This window comes from Emydura macquarii, unplaced genomic scaffold (genome assembly GCF_026122565.2).
Source record: "Emydura macquarii macquarii isolate MOO-44397 ecotype Brisbane River unplaced genomic scaffold, CSIRO-AGI_Emac_v2 contig_1451, whole genome shotgun sequence".
NCBI classification, from domain to species: Eukaryota; Metazoa; Chordata; order Testudines; family Chelidae; genus Emydura; species Emydura macquarii.
The window spans coordinates 17,468,425-17,486,106 of record NW_027131588.1 but is presented as its reverse complement, the minus strand read 5'-3'; the positions used below and the strand labels follow the sequence as shown (position 1 = coordinate 17,486,106).

Genomic DNA, 17,682 nt, shown 5'->3' with positions numbered 1-17,682 from the left:
TTTCACAGAAGTTAGAGGGCTGAATCCCTTGTGCGCGTAAATCACTGTGGTCCTACTTATTGATCCTATCAGCATTAATTTAGCGCATGTTGCACTATTGGTTAATTTGTCTATTTTTGATTGCATAGGATGGGAAAGAGTCTCTTCTGTTACACTGTTACATTGACTTTGGTTTACGCTCATTCTTTTAAAATAGCATATATTTTCAAATAACCTATGATGAAACTATGTACTCCCTTCCTTTATGTTCATATTTTTTGTCAACTGTTTACTCTTGGAAACCGTAGCTGTTGCAATGTTTCATTTCAGAACCATCATCCCACCATAACTGGGATAGCATTGCACAAGAGATTAGTACAATGTGGCCAAAATCTACACACTGCAGAGAGAGCAGACAAGGACTATGCATCAGTGAAGTCAACATAAACCCTCCATAAAAATAAGGTGTAAGCGAGGACTTCTGCAGTACAGAGACCCTTTGCACAGAATTGCACAGAATTTTCTGAGTAAGTAGCTAAGATTGAAAAAGGTGAAGAGTCAATTTTGTGCCACATTGTGAATGTACCCTAGTACATTAGATTTTTTAAAAAAAAATTGTAAACAAAACCTTGTTATAAAATATTTGCCACCTTTATTTTTCTGCTTTTTTCTAAACAATTAGCTAAAAGGCTTCCCTGTGGGAAACAATCCCCCCTGCAATTCCCCCAATTTATCATTCATCACTCCCTTACAACAAAAAAATGAACTGTGTCCACATCACTGAACTTATTCTAGAAACAGATTACTTAGACCCACATGCTATAAATTGTCAGCGCCATCGAAATAATTAAAAGGCTTGGTTCAGGCTCACTTAGCTATTAACTGCAATATATAAAGTGGCATCTCAGACATCCATCTTAATGACAGTCAGCTAGTGTCAAATAAAAAGCACTTTATTGCTTTGTCATTGCCTACTAGGCTTTGGTTTTGTATTTATAAAGATTCTGCAATGTACAGTTTATCCATTAAATACTCAAATGACAGTAGCCTCCTTTTGGCTGAATTCTTCCCGTTGTTTCTTCATGCCTTCTGGATTTGCAACATTGTAAAAGAACTATCCAAGCATGCTGCTGAGTTCCTCTGTTCAAGGTCAGTTCACTCCCGCATGAATAAGCTCCTCAACACTACTAGCTTTTTGCTCAAGGGGAACATGAGTAGCTGTTCGTTCCATCTTTCCTTGGTTGGTGGTTGACTTGTGGTTAAGTATCACATGATTAGCAGAAAAACTTTTGCATCAAATCCCTGCCCTGGTCTTGACCTAAGAACTGCTTGTGTGTGTAAGACTCTAGGTATCAGCTATAAAATGGGAGATGGAGCACTTCTTTGCCTACAGGATTACCTACAGATGTGAGAGACCATGAAATTCCCAGTAGAAAGACCTCTCTAAAAGTGTTGTGTAAGTCTGTTAAGGGGATAGTAGATCTGAAAAAGACAGATATTTGGCAAGAGTGTCTTAATAAAATGGAAGCTATACTGTTACCAGGACAACTCCTTAAGTGCTGGGTTGAAGATAGAGCACATTGCTCCTCTTGACATGCAGATCCTGCTGTGTGGTCATGTATTGGGGTGAAGGATGTGTGTGTGTGCGACCCCTGCGACGACTTCTTCACTGATACTGAAGGAGGTAGCGCAGGAGCAGTGCACAAGGACTTCTGCTTAGATTCTCCTAGCCTGCCCATCACCATGAAATCTGACTTTTACTGAGATGCCATTGTGCAGCTGCCCAAGAGTGGGGAGCTACTTGGTCACCCCACATAACCAAGCAAGGCCATCTCATGATTTGTAGACCTTAATCAGCTCTAAAAGTTGGTCAAAAATTTGAGCTGCCCAATAAAATACCACAAAAAACCTTTTCCTCAGGTGACTTACACTGCTCCCCAATCTATTATCCTTTGCAGTGACTGCAAGTCACAGAACTCAACATCTGTGAACAAACATCCAATTACTGTGCTAGAATATTACATGCATTCTGACCATTTTTATCATAAACTATTATGCTAATGATCCCTACATAAAATATGGACTTCACTGAATTCAGAGATGTTGTAAAATACATTTGTACAGTGAATGTGACACCAAGAAATACTAATTACTAATTTATATGATTATCCAATTAAAGGTGCCCGTAGGAAAAAAAGTCAAGTGATGAAACGTTTATTAGACTGAAAATAAAGGTTGTAGTGTGAGGCACAAAAGTGCATGAAATGCTGACCCCTACCATGCAAATGGATTTTATATCCTCAGATAGAGGACATAAGGACCAAGCTATGTGACCGAATGTGAGTCAGTATGCTCCTGCAGTTAACAACTGATGGAAAACTGGTGTGTATATCATTACGGAGACATGAATAAGGTGCTTTTTGGTGGTTTCTTGTCAGCTACAGTGGTAGTAAATTTAGAACTCCACATACCAAATACTATAGCGCTGATCTGAATTGGACAAATGAAATTATTCATGTTATTGTTCTGCCCATAGGTTGTTGGAAACGAGGAAGTTACAGCACATGGCTGGAAAATGGGGCTGTGAAACAGCAAAGCATTTAAGTATGTGGTTAAGTCCATCCCTATTCAACCAAATTAATGGGATTTAAGTACATGCTTAAGTGCTTTGCTACATAGGGATGGGCTACTGAGTTGATGTCTAGGAAACTCCAGTATCCAAATGTATAGGTTTTTAAGCTGCGGCTTGACAAAGCCCTGGCTGGGATGATTTAGCTGAGGTTAGTCCTGCTTTGAGTAAGGGGTTGGACTAGATGACCTCTTGAGGGCTCTTCCAACTCTAATCTTCTATGATTCACTCATTGTGTGACCTTGTGTAAATTGTGTGATCTTCTGGTGTTCCTGCTTCATAGGCTAAACCCGGTAGTAAATAAATGCAACTTTTTTTGCTTCAGCAACCATTTCAATCTATAGGGCCAAATTTTCTGCTGGCCTAACATTGACTTAAGTGGCAGTGTTCCATCAACTAGAATCCTATTTAGCATTGTACATCAATAACCATATTCTTGCTACAGTACTCAAAAATAATTGAATAATGTGCGTCACATACTGCGTAATGACATTGGAGAAATCATTACTCTCTAATCTGTGCAATTGCACATCCTCTTTCATGTGTTGAAATACTTTATCATCACAAAGATTTAGCAAGTAAGCATAAGTTCTAGTGGCTGGGGGTGGGGGAATGGGGAGGGAGTAAAATGGACAGACTAAGGGCTAGCAAAGACCTTAGTAAAGTCATTCCTTGCATCAAAACTGATCGTGTCTAAGTTTTACAATGATTCAAAAAATAGTTCTGGGAAAGAAATCAAGGTGCAAGTAAATGACTAGGCATGTTAAAAAACGCTTAAACTGTTACAGAAGTGCACTGCATTTACAGGTGCAAACATGAATAACAATTTACAGGTGCAAAACAGAGGAATCTAAGTTGAGACTAATTTAAAAAAACCAAAACCTAAGGCTAAAATTAAACCACTTCTTCTGCATTTCACTGAGTCTCAAATCTTTCCTAGATTTTATGCAAAGTTTTGAACATGACATTCGGGAGACTAGGTGACTCAAGCTCCATTTCATGTTACATTCTCCTCATGGATGCCTGCTCCTATCCAGTCAAGGTCAGTAGTGATCAGAATTCACCTCTACAAATCTGAAAAGATATGAAATCAGAGAGAGCCTGAGCGTCAGATCTGAGAGCTCTGAATGAATACAGATCAGACGTTTTTCTGCCTGACAGAATCCTCTCCATAGAAGAGAAGAAATCTGACAAATTAAAATTCTAGATTTTAAAATTTTATGTGTGTGGAGGAGGGAAACAACCTAAAAAGATGGAAAAGGTTGGAAATCCATGTTTTCAGCTATCTTCCTGTGGGATATTTTTAAACCTAAACCTAGATTTTCAGAATCTTCTCTCCATATTTCCCAAGTAAGGACATGGCTCTGATTTTCTTAGTTTCCTGGCAAGTCATTGTTAATACCAATATTCCATTTTTTCCTCTGACATCAGTCTATCTCATTGGCTGTCTGCACTTCTTATTGCAATAGGGAAGAAAGGCCCATGTTAATCTGGCTAAACTTAAAATGGAACTGGAAAGGTATGGTTTTAATTTTCTTGCCTAACCTTCATCTCCAATTCTCTATTATAATTTCCAATAGCACTAGTCTTTTTCTATTATATGCATTTAGGATGAAATTCACTTCTGATCTATGCATTACTTAAATCCCACCCCAAAAACTTTAATTTTTGTTTGGTTTTTTTTGCACAAATACATTATTTGAGTTGTAGCTACAAATCTGAATACTTGTGCATTTAATAATCTGACTGGATGCAAATCAAGCACTTTTGATTTTAGCAGAATATTCCATTCCTTTTTTTTTTTTTTTTTTAAAGCAAAAATTTAGTCAAAATGTTTTGCTTTTGACTATTTGACATTTTCTGATGGATAAAACACCTGAATCAGCTCTAGTAATTACTACTCTGCAGTCTGTGATTCCTAACTTTTGTCAAGATTTTACTGGCAATCTTCCAGGTATTTTTGAAATTTAGGTGTATTCCAGTCTAATTATTCTCTAAAACGACTTTTTTTGACCTAGAACTTAGTGAGTCATTGACTGATGATTAGCCATGGGTAATGAGACTGGTTGTGTTATGACATTGCCTGGTAGAAATAAGATGAGAGAGTTTTCTAGTAGCAATAAATTGTAAGTATAGCATATTGTTTGTGATGCTGTCACCACCACTTTAAGAGATTTTTCCAATCAAATTTAACTGAGAAATCAGTATTGCTGGTAATGGGATCAATTTGCCCATATCTCTAGGTAGAACTTTCAAAAGAGCGCCTCAGTCCCATTGAATGTCAATGACTTAGGAGTCTAGATGTTTTTGAATATTTATTCTGCCTACTTTGACTGGAACAGACAGTATGAAAAAAATTGTATGTTTACTAATGGAAAAAATGTGGTATCCATTTCCATGGCTAGACTCTGGGGACTAAATACAAGTTGACTAAGGCCACATTTGAACCACTGTGCACCAGAAAAGAAAGAAAGATAGGCCTCCATCCTGCAAGCTACATGCTTAGTCCCATTGAAGTCAGTGCTTGTGTTTTAAGTGCTTTGCTGGATCTGAACCAGAGCACACAGCACCTGTCAAGATTGATCCGTATGTATGTAAATATCTGTAACTTGAATACTTTGTTAGGTTATAGTAGTATACGTATGCAAAGACTCATCCTACCTAGGGATAAGGGTTTGAAATAATCTCCTGTAAAAGATAAACCAAAACGTAGCATTTCCAAGTCATTTGTTACATGCACAATTGTTTCGTGTGTCTAACAAATATAATGGATGCTCCATTGTGCAATGAGGTATTGCTTGTTGAAAACAACCACTTCTAATGTTGATGCTTTTGGATACATATGTACAATTCCCATTGAAGATTGTTTCGAGAGATTTGGCTTACTCTGGAAAGCAGCAAAATATTCAGATGCTTTCACAAATAGTACCTGAATTCTCTTGGTTCTGCACAAGTGGGCTGGAGATTCTACAGGAACATGCTTTTCCATGGGATTTCTGGTTCTTCTGGTGAGGGCAGAAATACTGTGAGAAGAATCTTTCATGTGCAGTTCTGCTTCCAATCCTGGCTGGGAACAGGATGAAGAGGAGTATATGAAATTAATCAAGGATTCTCAAGCCTCAAAATTTCAATTCAGGTTTGATTTTTGAAATGTGGTTTGTCCTTATTACATCCAAGCTCTCTGACTTTTTGTCCCTAAGGGGAGGAAGAGTGTGTAGGAGATCTAGTGATCTGGATTCTCTTCTGAGTTCTTCCTTAGACTGAGATGAGGATTCCAATCCCATGCTAATTTTGTTTTACAGGATCAATAACTAGTTTTTACACATCTCTTTGGGTAAATTTAATTTTTAATTAAAGGTCCAATGAAGTCTGAATTCCATGAAATGCTGGGTTTGTAGCAGTTCTTCTGTTTTGTGTCATGAAGCTCTTGTAGATAGGAACTAGTATATCACCAATCTTACTTTCCTTTAAGAAGAAGAAGAATCTGAACTGACATAAAACCTGATCTTTTATCTGAACTAAATAGAAATCTGTAAATTTCAGATGAATTAATGTGCATCTGGGTCACATTCGATGCCTATTGAAGTTACTGGGAAGGCTCGCATTGGCTTCAATGGTAACTGAACCAAATCTGTCATTTGTTTCTGCACCACTAGCTGTTGCTTTCCCACCCCCAGCCCTCCAATTTCATCCTCTGACTATGGAGAAAAAAGGACAAAGACTGTTTCCAGTGTTTTCTGTACACCATTAATTAATAATCCTAGTGCCTGCCCGCTGCTTGTTTCAGTAAAAGAAGTAACTCGGACATAGAACATAACTTTGAATTGGGACTTCCCATTGCAATTGGTAGTGAAGCTTTTCTATCTGATTGGCGCATACAGCCATGAGACAGAAGACTTTATAGTACAAAACAAAATGGCTATTGATCCAGAGAGAGGCTGCAATATATGTTGCTTCAGGCCTTGCAGCTGTTATAAAAAGGCCTTTGCAGTTATCAGTAATAATAGTAATAACTAATAAAAAGACCCTGTGTCTTTCTACACACTACTAATTATTCTGCCAGCATCCAGAGCAAGAATGTGTTGAACTGCAATCAACACCAGTCTACAGGTTCATTACTGAAATGTGACAACCAAGAAAAGTCATTTTATCAAGTACATGGCATTTCAATCAAATATAACTGCATGAGACACTCCTGCTTGTGTGTGCTGTTCTGATCCAGTGAGAAGGAGAACACCTTCAATTCCCACTGTAGGAATTTATATCACAGGTCTGTGACCTTTAAAAGACCATGACCCTGACCCGTAGACCATTTGCATTTTCTTCAGCAGGCTTGATCAGGGCCAATACATGCTACAATACTTAGAAGTAAGCTGACTGCATTCAGGGTAGCAGAAGATAGTCACATTAATATTCTCATTGTCCCCACTTTGTCTTTAAGTTTAGATTTTCCTAAAACATAAAATGAGACGGTTATTTCATTATTCTGTGTTAGAAAATGAACTATTATCATTAGCCGTCTGTTTACGTGGGGTAATAACCAGTGCACGTTTTTTGACTTAAACATTAAAAACTAATGTGGATGAGCTAGCAAATTCATTGGGATTCAAACTCTGACACATGCACCTATAAGACAGCTTTCTGAATGGACATTTGGGTGAAGGGTGCTATGGGGAGGAGGACAGGGGGAAGAGAGAGTTTTTGTGACATTTTCTTGCTAATTGTCAATTGTATATTGGAGATGGCAGGAAGAAATTTTCAGCTGTGGTGTCTCTAGTTTATGGATTGTACTTGCAATTGGTTGTGAGGTGCCAGGAGTCTGAAATAGATGTCCTTTATGATTATTTAAATTGAATAAGATAAAGTAAATAAGAGTTCACTTAACTTGTCTTTACATGGGTACAACTACACACTGGTCAGACAAATATTTTACCCTGATACAATCTAGCAAACTCATGTGAGGCACTTTAAATGGAGTTCAGTGGGACTACTCCTGTACGTAACATTAACACTGGAAAAGCAGTGTTTACAGGATCAAGACAAGAGGGACGATGCAATGGTTAGGAAACTAGTCTGAGCCTCAGGAGACCTGTGATCAATTCCTTGATCTGCTACAGAATCCTTGCATGACCTTGGACCAGTTACTGTACCTCAGTTTCCCCCATCTGTAATATGGGGATAATGGCACCTACCTCATAGGATGGGTGGTGGGAGTATAAATACAGCAGATATTGTGAGCCACTCAGATACTATGGTAATTAAGGCCATATAAGTACCCAAGATACTAATATACTAATGTCGTATATAAATCTAGTTCATTTGGAAAAAGAAATTAATAATAAAATGGGTCCCTTTTTGTTTAGTCATTAGTAAATCTTTTAAAATAATAATCACAATTTCATAAGCGTTCACAAACTTGCTTTCACAAATTGGAGACAAAATCAAATTGCACATCCATCTTTCTAGATTAGAACAATCCCATGGACTACTCATGTAAATAAGGGCTGTGGAATTGGGCCCTGTGTGTTCTTTTTCTTTTTCTTTTTCTTTTTTTTTTTTTTTTTAAAGGTGCACACAATGCATTCTGCAATGCATGCAACAAAGTGTGTATGATTCCCCTGAGTAAATTGTTCCTTAATGTGACCACAATAATGAGGTTCATGCAATTAACAAAACGAATCTCCAATGCACAGAGCCCAAATTACACAGTGTGAGGGCTGAATGAATTCAAGAATGTGTTTGCACCACAAGTGCTGCGATAAATAAAAAACAAACACCAAATTGGTTTCATTTTGGCCCAGATCTAAATCCTAATAAAGTCCGAGAGCTATTTTTGTTGACTTCAGTGGACTTTGGTTAAGGACTTTATATACATGCATCAAATTTCATGTAATGGGCTGTGCAATATAGGTTCCCAAACACTCATTAAACTCTAGAACCACAATATGCAAAGACAAACTCAGTGAGTTCTCACACCTACTCTGAATGCAAATGAATGTTGGTCTACTTCCTCACCGAATGTGTCTGCCCTACCCCAACCCCCAAACTGGAACTCCAGTTCCTAACATGCATCTTTCCTGTTCTTCGCACAGGGAAGCCACATTGGTTTCCATCTCCATTGTGTGTAGGCATATTTTATCTTATCCAGGCTATTTCTCTTATTCTGAGTCTGAGTCACCAGTATATGAAGTAGGTAATAACTGACAGGGTGAATTACAGGAAATTTTCTGAAACCCCAAATATAAGCCATTGCTAGAAGCAGGATCTGGGCTAAAAGGACTAGTGAGCTGATTTAATATGTCACTTGTTGTAGGTTGCTATTTAGTTAGCCCCCCAAACCATCAGTTGAATGCCTATCATGTTTAGAATGTCATTCTAGCTGGAGTGCTAGTGACAGCTGTAGCTAAGGTTGACTACACTCTTGCACTATAACCCACTCTTTTCAGTGACTAATAGTGCTGAAATTATACAAGCCTGGTGACTATCTGAGAATCATTAATTGTTCTGATTTTTGTCCTCTTTAAAATCAGAGCAAAGTTAGTTCAAGTGCTTTTGAGGAGAAGGAGAGCAGGGGCCAGGGAAGGGAATATGCTTTGCACAATATAAATAATTTTTGTGATATTACTTAAATAGTTTTAGTGCCAAAAAATATCCCGGGCTAAAACAGGTGAAATTTTGCAGGGAAATAACTCTGAAATCCACTAGGGGATTTTGCTATTCTTTTTACATGCAAAGTTCTCAGATACTACTACAGTGATTGGCAGCAGTATCAAACCCAAAGATGGGTGGAAAGAAATTTGGCAGGGAAATAGTTCACTGGGGATAAGTCCTTATTTCAGTAAGAATTAGTTTTTGTTTCTGTGGTGCTATAGTGGTCTGAATGATGGCAGTCTGCATATGAGCACAAATTTTTAGGCACTTTCTCTAATGTTCTGCATAGTTATCTTAGTTGCAGAAAGAGTGCATCTTCTGTGGCGTCTGTTGAATGAGGCCTGGTTCCACATGATCCCCATTTGAGTCAGGGCCAAATTCTGATTGCCTTCATATGGATGTGCAGTGGAGGGTGCTTGCTCAGCCCACATAAGGGGCAGGTAGAATTGCAGCCACCACGCTCTGGGGAAAGCATAAACTCAAAATATACCCAGCATCACCTGTGCCATGGCTTCAGGAACATTCATGAGGTTTCCTGGGACCTGCATTACCTGCACAGATGGATGGTCCCAAGTTTAATTGCAAAGACAAAACTATGACATTCTATGTTTGAAAAAATGCAAGAGTATTGGGAAAAAAAGCCAAAAGGTTCTAGGTTATTTCAAGATTCAATGAATTGTTCAAGTGGCCAGAAATTTCAGACAAAATATAGTTAGCTACTTTTCTGTGATGCCCTCAAGACTATTTGGGTTTCCCATAGTGCCAGCTTCCAAAACGAAGCTGTCACACACAACTTGCTGAACTTCCACTGACCTGCGGTTTATGTTCTCTACTTCTTTCTCTGTGTCTGTCATCAAGAAATTTTATTAAGTTACTTTTACTGGCTTTTTCTTACTAGCTTTTCTTGTGTGCTTGTTTCTGGATGGGGAGGGAGAGAATGTTTGCAACATGAAAACATGAGTCTTATATTTGTATATAAAGGTCTATGTAACCAGTGACTATTTAACAATGTAGATTTCGTAGAATATATGTTCCAGATTCACTGATCTGATAGAAAAATATATGGACCAGATTTACCAATATATTCTGGCTGCTTTAGGCTGGTCCAGTGATGCAAAGCAACCATACAACCAACGCAACTGGGACTTCCCATGCCTGTTCCTTTCTGTGTAGGCTGCCTATTGCAGGTTGACACTAGTAGCAATGTAGGCTGTATCTCCCAATAGGAGGTGTAAGTGCCTCCTCTTCTCATGTTCCTGACAGTGGCCTGCTGCACCTGGTATTTTATACCTTCTTACCCTCTGTGGTCACAGATAAGGCTCCAAACTAGGGATGTAAAAGGTTAACCATTTAAATGTTTTAAACAGCTGATTAACATTTAAACTGGGGTGGCAGGAAGGGAGCAGCAGCTGGGCAGCTCTTGCTGACAGGGAAGCACAGAGTCAAGCGCAGGGGGTTGAACCTTAGCTGGGCATGACTGCCCGCAAGTGTTGGGGCGCAGAGGGGGGTTCCTGCAGCTGGGCTCAGCTCCCTGCGAGTGGGGGAAGGGAGAGCAAGCGTAGAGTCCAGCCCTGGAGTAGCCGCAGCTGGGCTGGCTCTCCGCCAGTGAGAGCAGCTGGGCAGAATCATGTCTGGGGATCTCATTGGTAAAATTGATGGATAAATCAGTTATTTTTATTGCAATTTTTTTGTCACTGTGGCATTTAAACTTGGAAATTAGAAACTTGATCTTGGAAATTTCATTTCTGCAGTGCTTCAGGTATGAAATTTGGAATTAACAAGATAGACATGCAGTACAATAAGGCTGGCCCCAAAAATAAGCCTAATCCAAGAACTGTGAGATTACCACTCAGGCAAGCACTGCAGAAGTGGTTGGTTAAATTCGTCCAGTGAATAAATATGTATTTCAATTTCTGTACTGCTGTCACTGTCTTGAACATAGTGTTGTTCACTCAGAGCGAAACTCATCCTCGGTGCAGGGGAGCAGCACAAGGTTCCCTACATGACTTAAGGACCGTGTCATGACTATGCAAGGGAACATTGGTATAGCAATATTACAGGGGTACCTGCAGAACGCTGTGTGCTGTAAGTTGTTTCCCCACTGGCTGTACATAGACTGGTGCATGCAGCCAGGATGGTGAGAGGGATGGGGGTAATGGGATCTATGTTTTATGGAGAACAACCTCCATATCTCTGGAAGGAGGTCTATGTTGGCTATTCCAATAGAAAGTTGGGGGCTGTGCATCAGCTCTCATGACTGGCAATGAATTGGAAGATGGATTTCACATCTCTTTATGCAGCTTGGTTGCAGAGGGGCTAAAACAAATTTCATGTTTTTTATGTGGGGGAGTGAATTTTATTCTGTCTGGCTTTTTTTCTGCTCTGGTTTGTTTGCCTGTATTGTCCTGTTCACATATGGATCCTTGATTCCCCCCCCTCCCCCCCCAGATATTAGTGGCTTGCTCATCATGTCAGTTATTTTATTTTATTCCACTTCTATTTAGGAATTGCCCTTTTTAAGCATTTACCCTACAGCAGATGTACTTATTGACTGGTGTAGGGTGTTGTCATTCACATAAATGGAGTCTGTGTCAAGTACTATCTTTGGAAAAGACATCAGAGTATAGAAAGTAATTATCCCCCAGGGAGCAGCCTTCCATATTGAGAGACAAGTTGTGCTCTCCTAAAAAAAAAGTATAGCAATCTCTCTAAGACACAAAAAATTTTCATTTTTAGACCCCATTCCTCATGGTGCTGACATCCTTGTACAAGGTTCTGAGTACCCACTCCTTGCGTTGATTTCAGTGTGAACAGAGAACACTCAGCATCTCTCAATAACTGATCCTCATGATCTAAAGACTCTGCAAAGCACTTAAACATGTTTAATGTTAAGCAATCTTCCATTCTTAAGTGCTTTGCTGGATTTGGGCCTCTGGCTGGAAAACTCCTGTCCATCACATTTCCCAGATGCTACCAAACAACTTTTTTTCAGAGTTCCTATTTGTATTCTATGTATAACAGTAATTTTTGGGGAAAAAAGCTTATAGGATGTCCACTATGAGGCTGCTAGAAGCAAAGTTAATTATAGCTACAACTGTTTGAAAGTCACCACTGTATTTCTTTTCTTCCATTGAACTCATTATCTAAAGCTCTAAAGAGTCCTGAGAATGAATCAGGATTTCAAAGATCATATGTAACACCAGTTTCTAAAAACCTGGCTGGCACTGTGCCATATAATAATCATGAAATGTATAGGAAGACTTAGAGAAAAATACTAAAAACTTATTTACTCCTGTCAGACTCCTGATGCAACCACCATAAGGGAGCTGATGTGTTTTTTAGCCCATGATGAAAACACTAATCACTTGATTCTAAAGAGAAAGTTGTAAACAAATGTTAAATAGTGTATTACTAGACAAAAACGACATTGCAATTTTTTGAAACCTCTTTCTACCTGAATCAATGATCTAATGTTTGTGCTGACCTTTGAAAATGTAGGTACTAGGTTTCAAATAGGTACCAAGCTGAAGTCCTTATTCAGGCAAAACTCCCAATGAAGTCAATGGGAATTTTGCCTGAGTGAAAACTGTATCACTGGTCTGTTAATTATTTTTATGCTATGAGAACACTGGGAAATATTTTGGATGTAAATCCTCTCACAAACAAGCACAGATTTACTTTCCATTTCAGCTTCCTTTTATAGATTGAAATAAAATACATAAAATGTAATATTGAAACTTTATTGTATTGTATTTCTCTAACTAGTAAGCTTGGTTAACACTAGCTATCAGAGAGTTCAACTTTATAATGCACTCAGTGTTTGTGTTGTGTACAGAGACATGTTTGAAAAGGAAAACAAAATGCATTTGGATTGTTCTTCAGCTGATGTGAGTTGGCCTAGATTCACTGGAGATAAGTCAGTGGTTCTGTACACAAGCTGAGGATGTGGCCCAGTAAGATGATGGAACTCACTTGATAATACATTAGAATATTTACAAAATTGATTTAGGGAATCACCAAAGATACAGTTCAGGTCAGTTTTCAAATCAGAATCTGAATTTTTGGTAACTTATCTGAACCACTTGGGTCCACAAAATTGGTCCGGAAAGCACCTAAGAACAATATTTCTTGCAAGTTTTCCAGTTCTTACTACTACTTATTTGGATAGAAATATGGTCAGAACAAAGATTCTTGTATTTTGATATTTCTGGTTTTGCATATAACCTGGAAGTGCAAAGAGATATTAAATTAAGTGGGGTGTAGAGAGGAATGAATGAAACATTTTTCAAACAACCAAAACTCTGTTTAGACGTCTAGAAAAAATATATGAAATATTTACAAGTCTGAACGAATTAGTGTTAATCAATACTACTTGGCAAGCATTGCATTTCTGGGTACTTCTAGCACTCCTCAGATGTCATTAAAGCATATAAGATGGAAGGACATATATTTAACCACCCAAGAAGTGCAATAATAACCATCCTGAGATATAGTGGCTGGAGTGTGCATCTACTATTATGAAATGGAATTGATGCATAAATAAGAAACACAATAGGATCTAGAGAGACAAGATGGTTGAGGTAATATCTTTTATCGGACCTACTTCTGTTGGTAAGAGAAACAAGCTTTGGAGCTTACACAGAGTAGAAGAAGTAGGACCAATAAAAGATATTACCTCAACCGCTGTCTCTAAAATCCTGGGTCTGACATGGCCATAACAATACAGCTACAACAGTTGAATATTTGAATTTACTCTGACCATTATATACGTGATACAGTATCTCTGACAGCCAATCAGATCAAGCCATGGTTGCTGTTCTAAAGTAATTTTATGATTTATCATTTAAACTTAAGATTGTTTAAAAAGAAACAAGCAATTGTAAGGCCTGTTTTCCCCCTGCTTTGTACTTAGTATAATTACCGTCTCTTATGCAAAGTAGGTGTAAAAAACTACTATCTGTGTAAGTAAATGGAGCATTCTGATTTTCTAATGTTCTGTACCCACTTTGTCTAGGTGTAGCTATCTAGACAAGATGAAGCAACAGGCCCTCAGTTTTTTTTTATAGACACTGGACCTGATTGTACTTTCTCTTACTCTATAAATGACAAGTCATTCCACTGATAATGTTGAAGTTATGATAATGTCAAAAGGACAGAATCAGACCCTTTATATCTGCTACTTCACATATGAATCAATCTATAATTTTCTGTCAACAGGGCCGGCCTTAGGGAAAATGGTACCTTAGGTGAACGAGGGCAGCTATCTGGACAGTGACCCTTCCGCCTGTGGCTGGAGAGCAATGGGGACAGGAAGTGTGCATGTGAGGGAGGGAGGGTGAAGCTTCCTGCAGTGCTGGAGGTTCCCAGAGGTGGGTCTGACCCAGCTCTGGGAGCGGCCCATTCAGGGAAGAGGAAGTTGTGTCCCTCCCAAGCCCACCTAGGACTAGTAGCTGGAGCCTGGTGCAGGGTAGCAGCCCTAGACCTGCCCCTCCTTGGCTGTGGCCCAGCACTCAAGGGCCTTGAGCTGGCTACGGGCGGGGAGGCGGGGCTTGATCACAAGGCACTGGTCCGTCACCCACCCATAATGCTGGCTCTGTTTGTCAAACATAGCTTCTTGTATGAAGGCGCCTTCAAAAATATTGCTCTCTGACCTATTAATGCTGTATTGTAATAGTTGGAAATAATATGAATCACTGCTTTTGCTGCATTTCAGAGGCTGAGATATCTAATTTAAAATAGCTAGGATTGTAAACAGGATTGAAGTTTTCAGTGCAATGTATGTGATTTAAATATGCAGTTAAGGAAAGGTATTAATGGTAATTACAGTATTCCTCATTCTAAGTCAGTCAAATACTTGCTTATACTGGCTATTTTTATTATGTATTACTTATTTGTATTACTGTAGCAGCTACCGACCCACTCAGAATAATTATATAATATTTATATCGTGGCAGCACTTGGAGGCCAAGCAGATCAGGGATCCATTGTGCTAGCACTGTACAAACACACTGTAAATAACTGTCTCTGTCACGAAGAGTTTATATTTTTAGAATCCCTGCACATAATAAGAGATTCTCTGCCCTGAAGAGCTTATCATTTGAATAGATAAAGTAGACTAAGGAAAGCATAATCTCTGTGTTCTAACATATAGATGGAGAACTGAAGCACAGAGAGATTGTGATCGGAAGTTTATGGCAGAGCTGAGAATTAAACATAGATCTTCTGAGTCCTAATCCAGAGCCTTATCTATCTATTTTAGGTATTTCTGTGGCGCTCATTACCACAGTATCTGAGCACTTCACAATCTCTAATATATATATACACAACCCCCTAGTAAGGTAGGGAAGTGCTGTGATCCCCATTTTACAAATGGGGAATTGAGGCACAAAGAGACCAAGTTCTGATTTTTTTTAAATGTATTTAGGCATGTAGTGGGATTTTCAAAAGCATCTAGGAGCCCAACTTTCACATTAGGGGCCCTGTGGGTTTGTCAAAAATTTCCATCTGCTTTTTTAGGCAGCTAAATCCTCTTTAAAAAAACGGCCCTATGCGGCTTGCCCAAAATCACACAGGAAGTTTGTGTCAGAACAGGGACTTGAATCCAGAACTTGCAAGTCCTAGGCTAGTGTCAATCACTGGGCCATCCTTCCCAATTCTATTCAGTACCAACACTAAAGGAAACTTTCTGAAGATTCCCACTGTACTTAGAACGGGATATAACTGCAGTATTTTAGGTAACTGTGTGTATATTTAATTTTTGGCAAATACTGGCATTTTAATGGTGACCACTGTAGTTTGGATTAGCATGCAGACTTTAGGGTATTTTATCCAATTTAAACTTAACCTTGTGATTTTTTTTTTACCCATCATCAACAACAAAAAGCACCAGTATAAGAATGAACTGGTTAATTTAAATGGGATGCTACCTCTTCTGCTCTTTGTTTTAATTACTAATTATTGTGTTGTTGCATGTCAGCAAAAATATTTTTCAGCCTTTTTTTAATATAACCTTTTTTAACTTGTATTTTTTATTTGCATAATAATGAAGCTATCAGATTTGCATACTCTGTGTGTGTGTGTACCATATCAGTTAACCTTCATTTACATAATCAGTAGTGAATTCTTTTTAAAACTGAATAGTTTTTGTGCTGAAATTCTTTTAGCATTAGAAAGTAGAGAGCAGTTAACAAAACTGATGCTAACATTGTTTATATTTTGCCTGAATTCTAAATTCTCTCTTATGATCAACCCACTAAAATATATTTAATTAGGCAATTAACAAATAATTCCAGCTGGTCCTCAGCTGGTATAAATAAGTCCCTCAGTTGGCCCTTATGGAATTACCTTGATTGATTTACATCGGCTGATGATAGGACCCTTTATCCATTACAAAATTTAACAAAAGAGAATTAACTTTTTTTTAGAAATTCTCACATATATTGGTCCCATCTGTTCTGTTTATTGTCATTAGGTCAAATCTTCAGTAGGTGTGGTAAATTTATGTCCATTTACACCCCTGAGAATCTGGCACACCATCTATAAGTCTCTCTCAGGATTGGGCCTGTGCTACTGTAAACTCACCAAGCTAAAGAGGTGGCTAGGAAAGGACCATCCCACCCATATTCTCACTTCAAATGAAGACCTGGCTGTTGATATAGCCAAAGATCTTTGAAATTTAATGTGGTATACGAGTCAAATGGGGTGTTAAAAGAACAAGTTGTCTTCATTGTGAATGTTAATTTTGTGGGATTACACAAAATTCTCAGGAAGTCAAGATAGCCCATTTGTTGTTTGGAATTATAACAATAGATAGCTGGTAGCCCCAGTCCTGCTGTGGTTCTTCAGAATCCTATCATATCCTTTTTTCCCTCCTTTACTTGATGGAAAGCAAAGAGAATGGACAGAAACACCATTCCCCCCACAACATCTCAAATTGCAGTAGGGGAGGTCTAGGTTGGATATTGGGGAACAAATTTTCACTAGGAGGGTGGTGAAGCACTGGAATGGGTTGCCTAGGGAGGTGGTGGAATCTCCATCCTTAGAGGTTTTTAAGGTGAGGCTTGACAAAACCCTGGCTGGGAAGATTTAGTTGGGGTTGGTCCTGGTTGGAGCAGGGGTTGGACTAGATGACCTCCTGAGGTCCCTTCCAACCCTAATCTTCTATGATTCTACAAACATCTGTAATATCCTCATTCTAATCTTAGTATGAATCAAGATTTTCCCATTAAAAATGGGTTTGAGCAGGAAGAGAAAATGAAGGACCAAGGAGAATGGCTTGATAAACCAACAAGAGGAAAGAACCTGTAATGTTCAAACTCCAGTATGTCATTGTCTCGTATGGGAATAGGCTTGACAGGTAGGGAAAATGGTCTCCCCATTAATTTCATGCTCCTTATCATGGGAGTCTTAAAAGCCTTCCTGAT

At 38.7% G+C, this 17,682-nt stretch overlaps 1 long non-coding RNA gene across 1 annotated transcript in view; it reads left to right on the top strand.

Moving 5' to 3' along the window:
- The window catches only part of LOC137156561 (uncharacterized), a 114,967-nt gene that overhangs the window by 80,761 nt on the left and 16,524 nt on the right, over positions 1 to 17,682 (top strand). The window contains exon 3 of the long non-coding RNA XR_010920817.1: positions 310 to 506. This is a non-coding gene — a long non-coding RNA (uncharacterized lncRNA). The remainder of the gene's footprint in view (positions 1 to 309; positions 507 to 17,682) is intronic.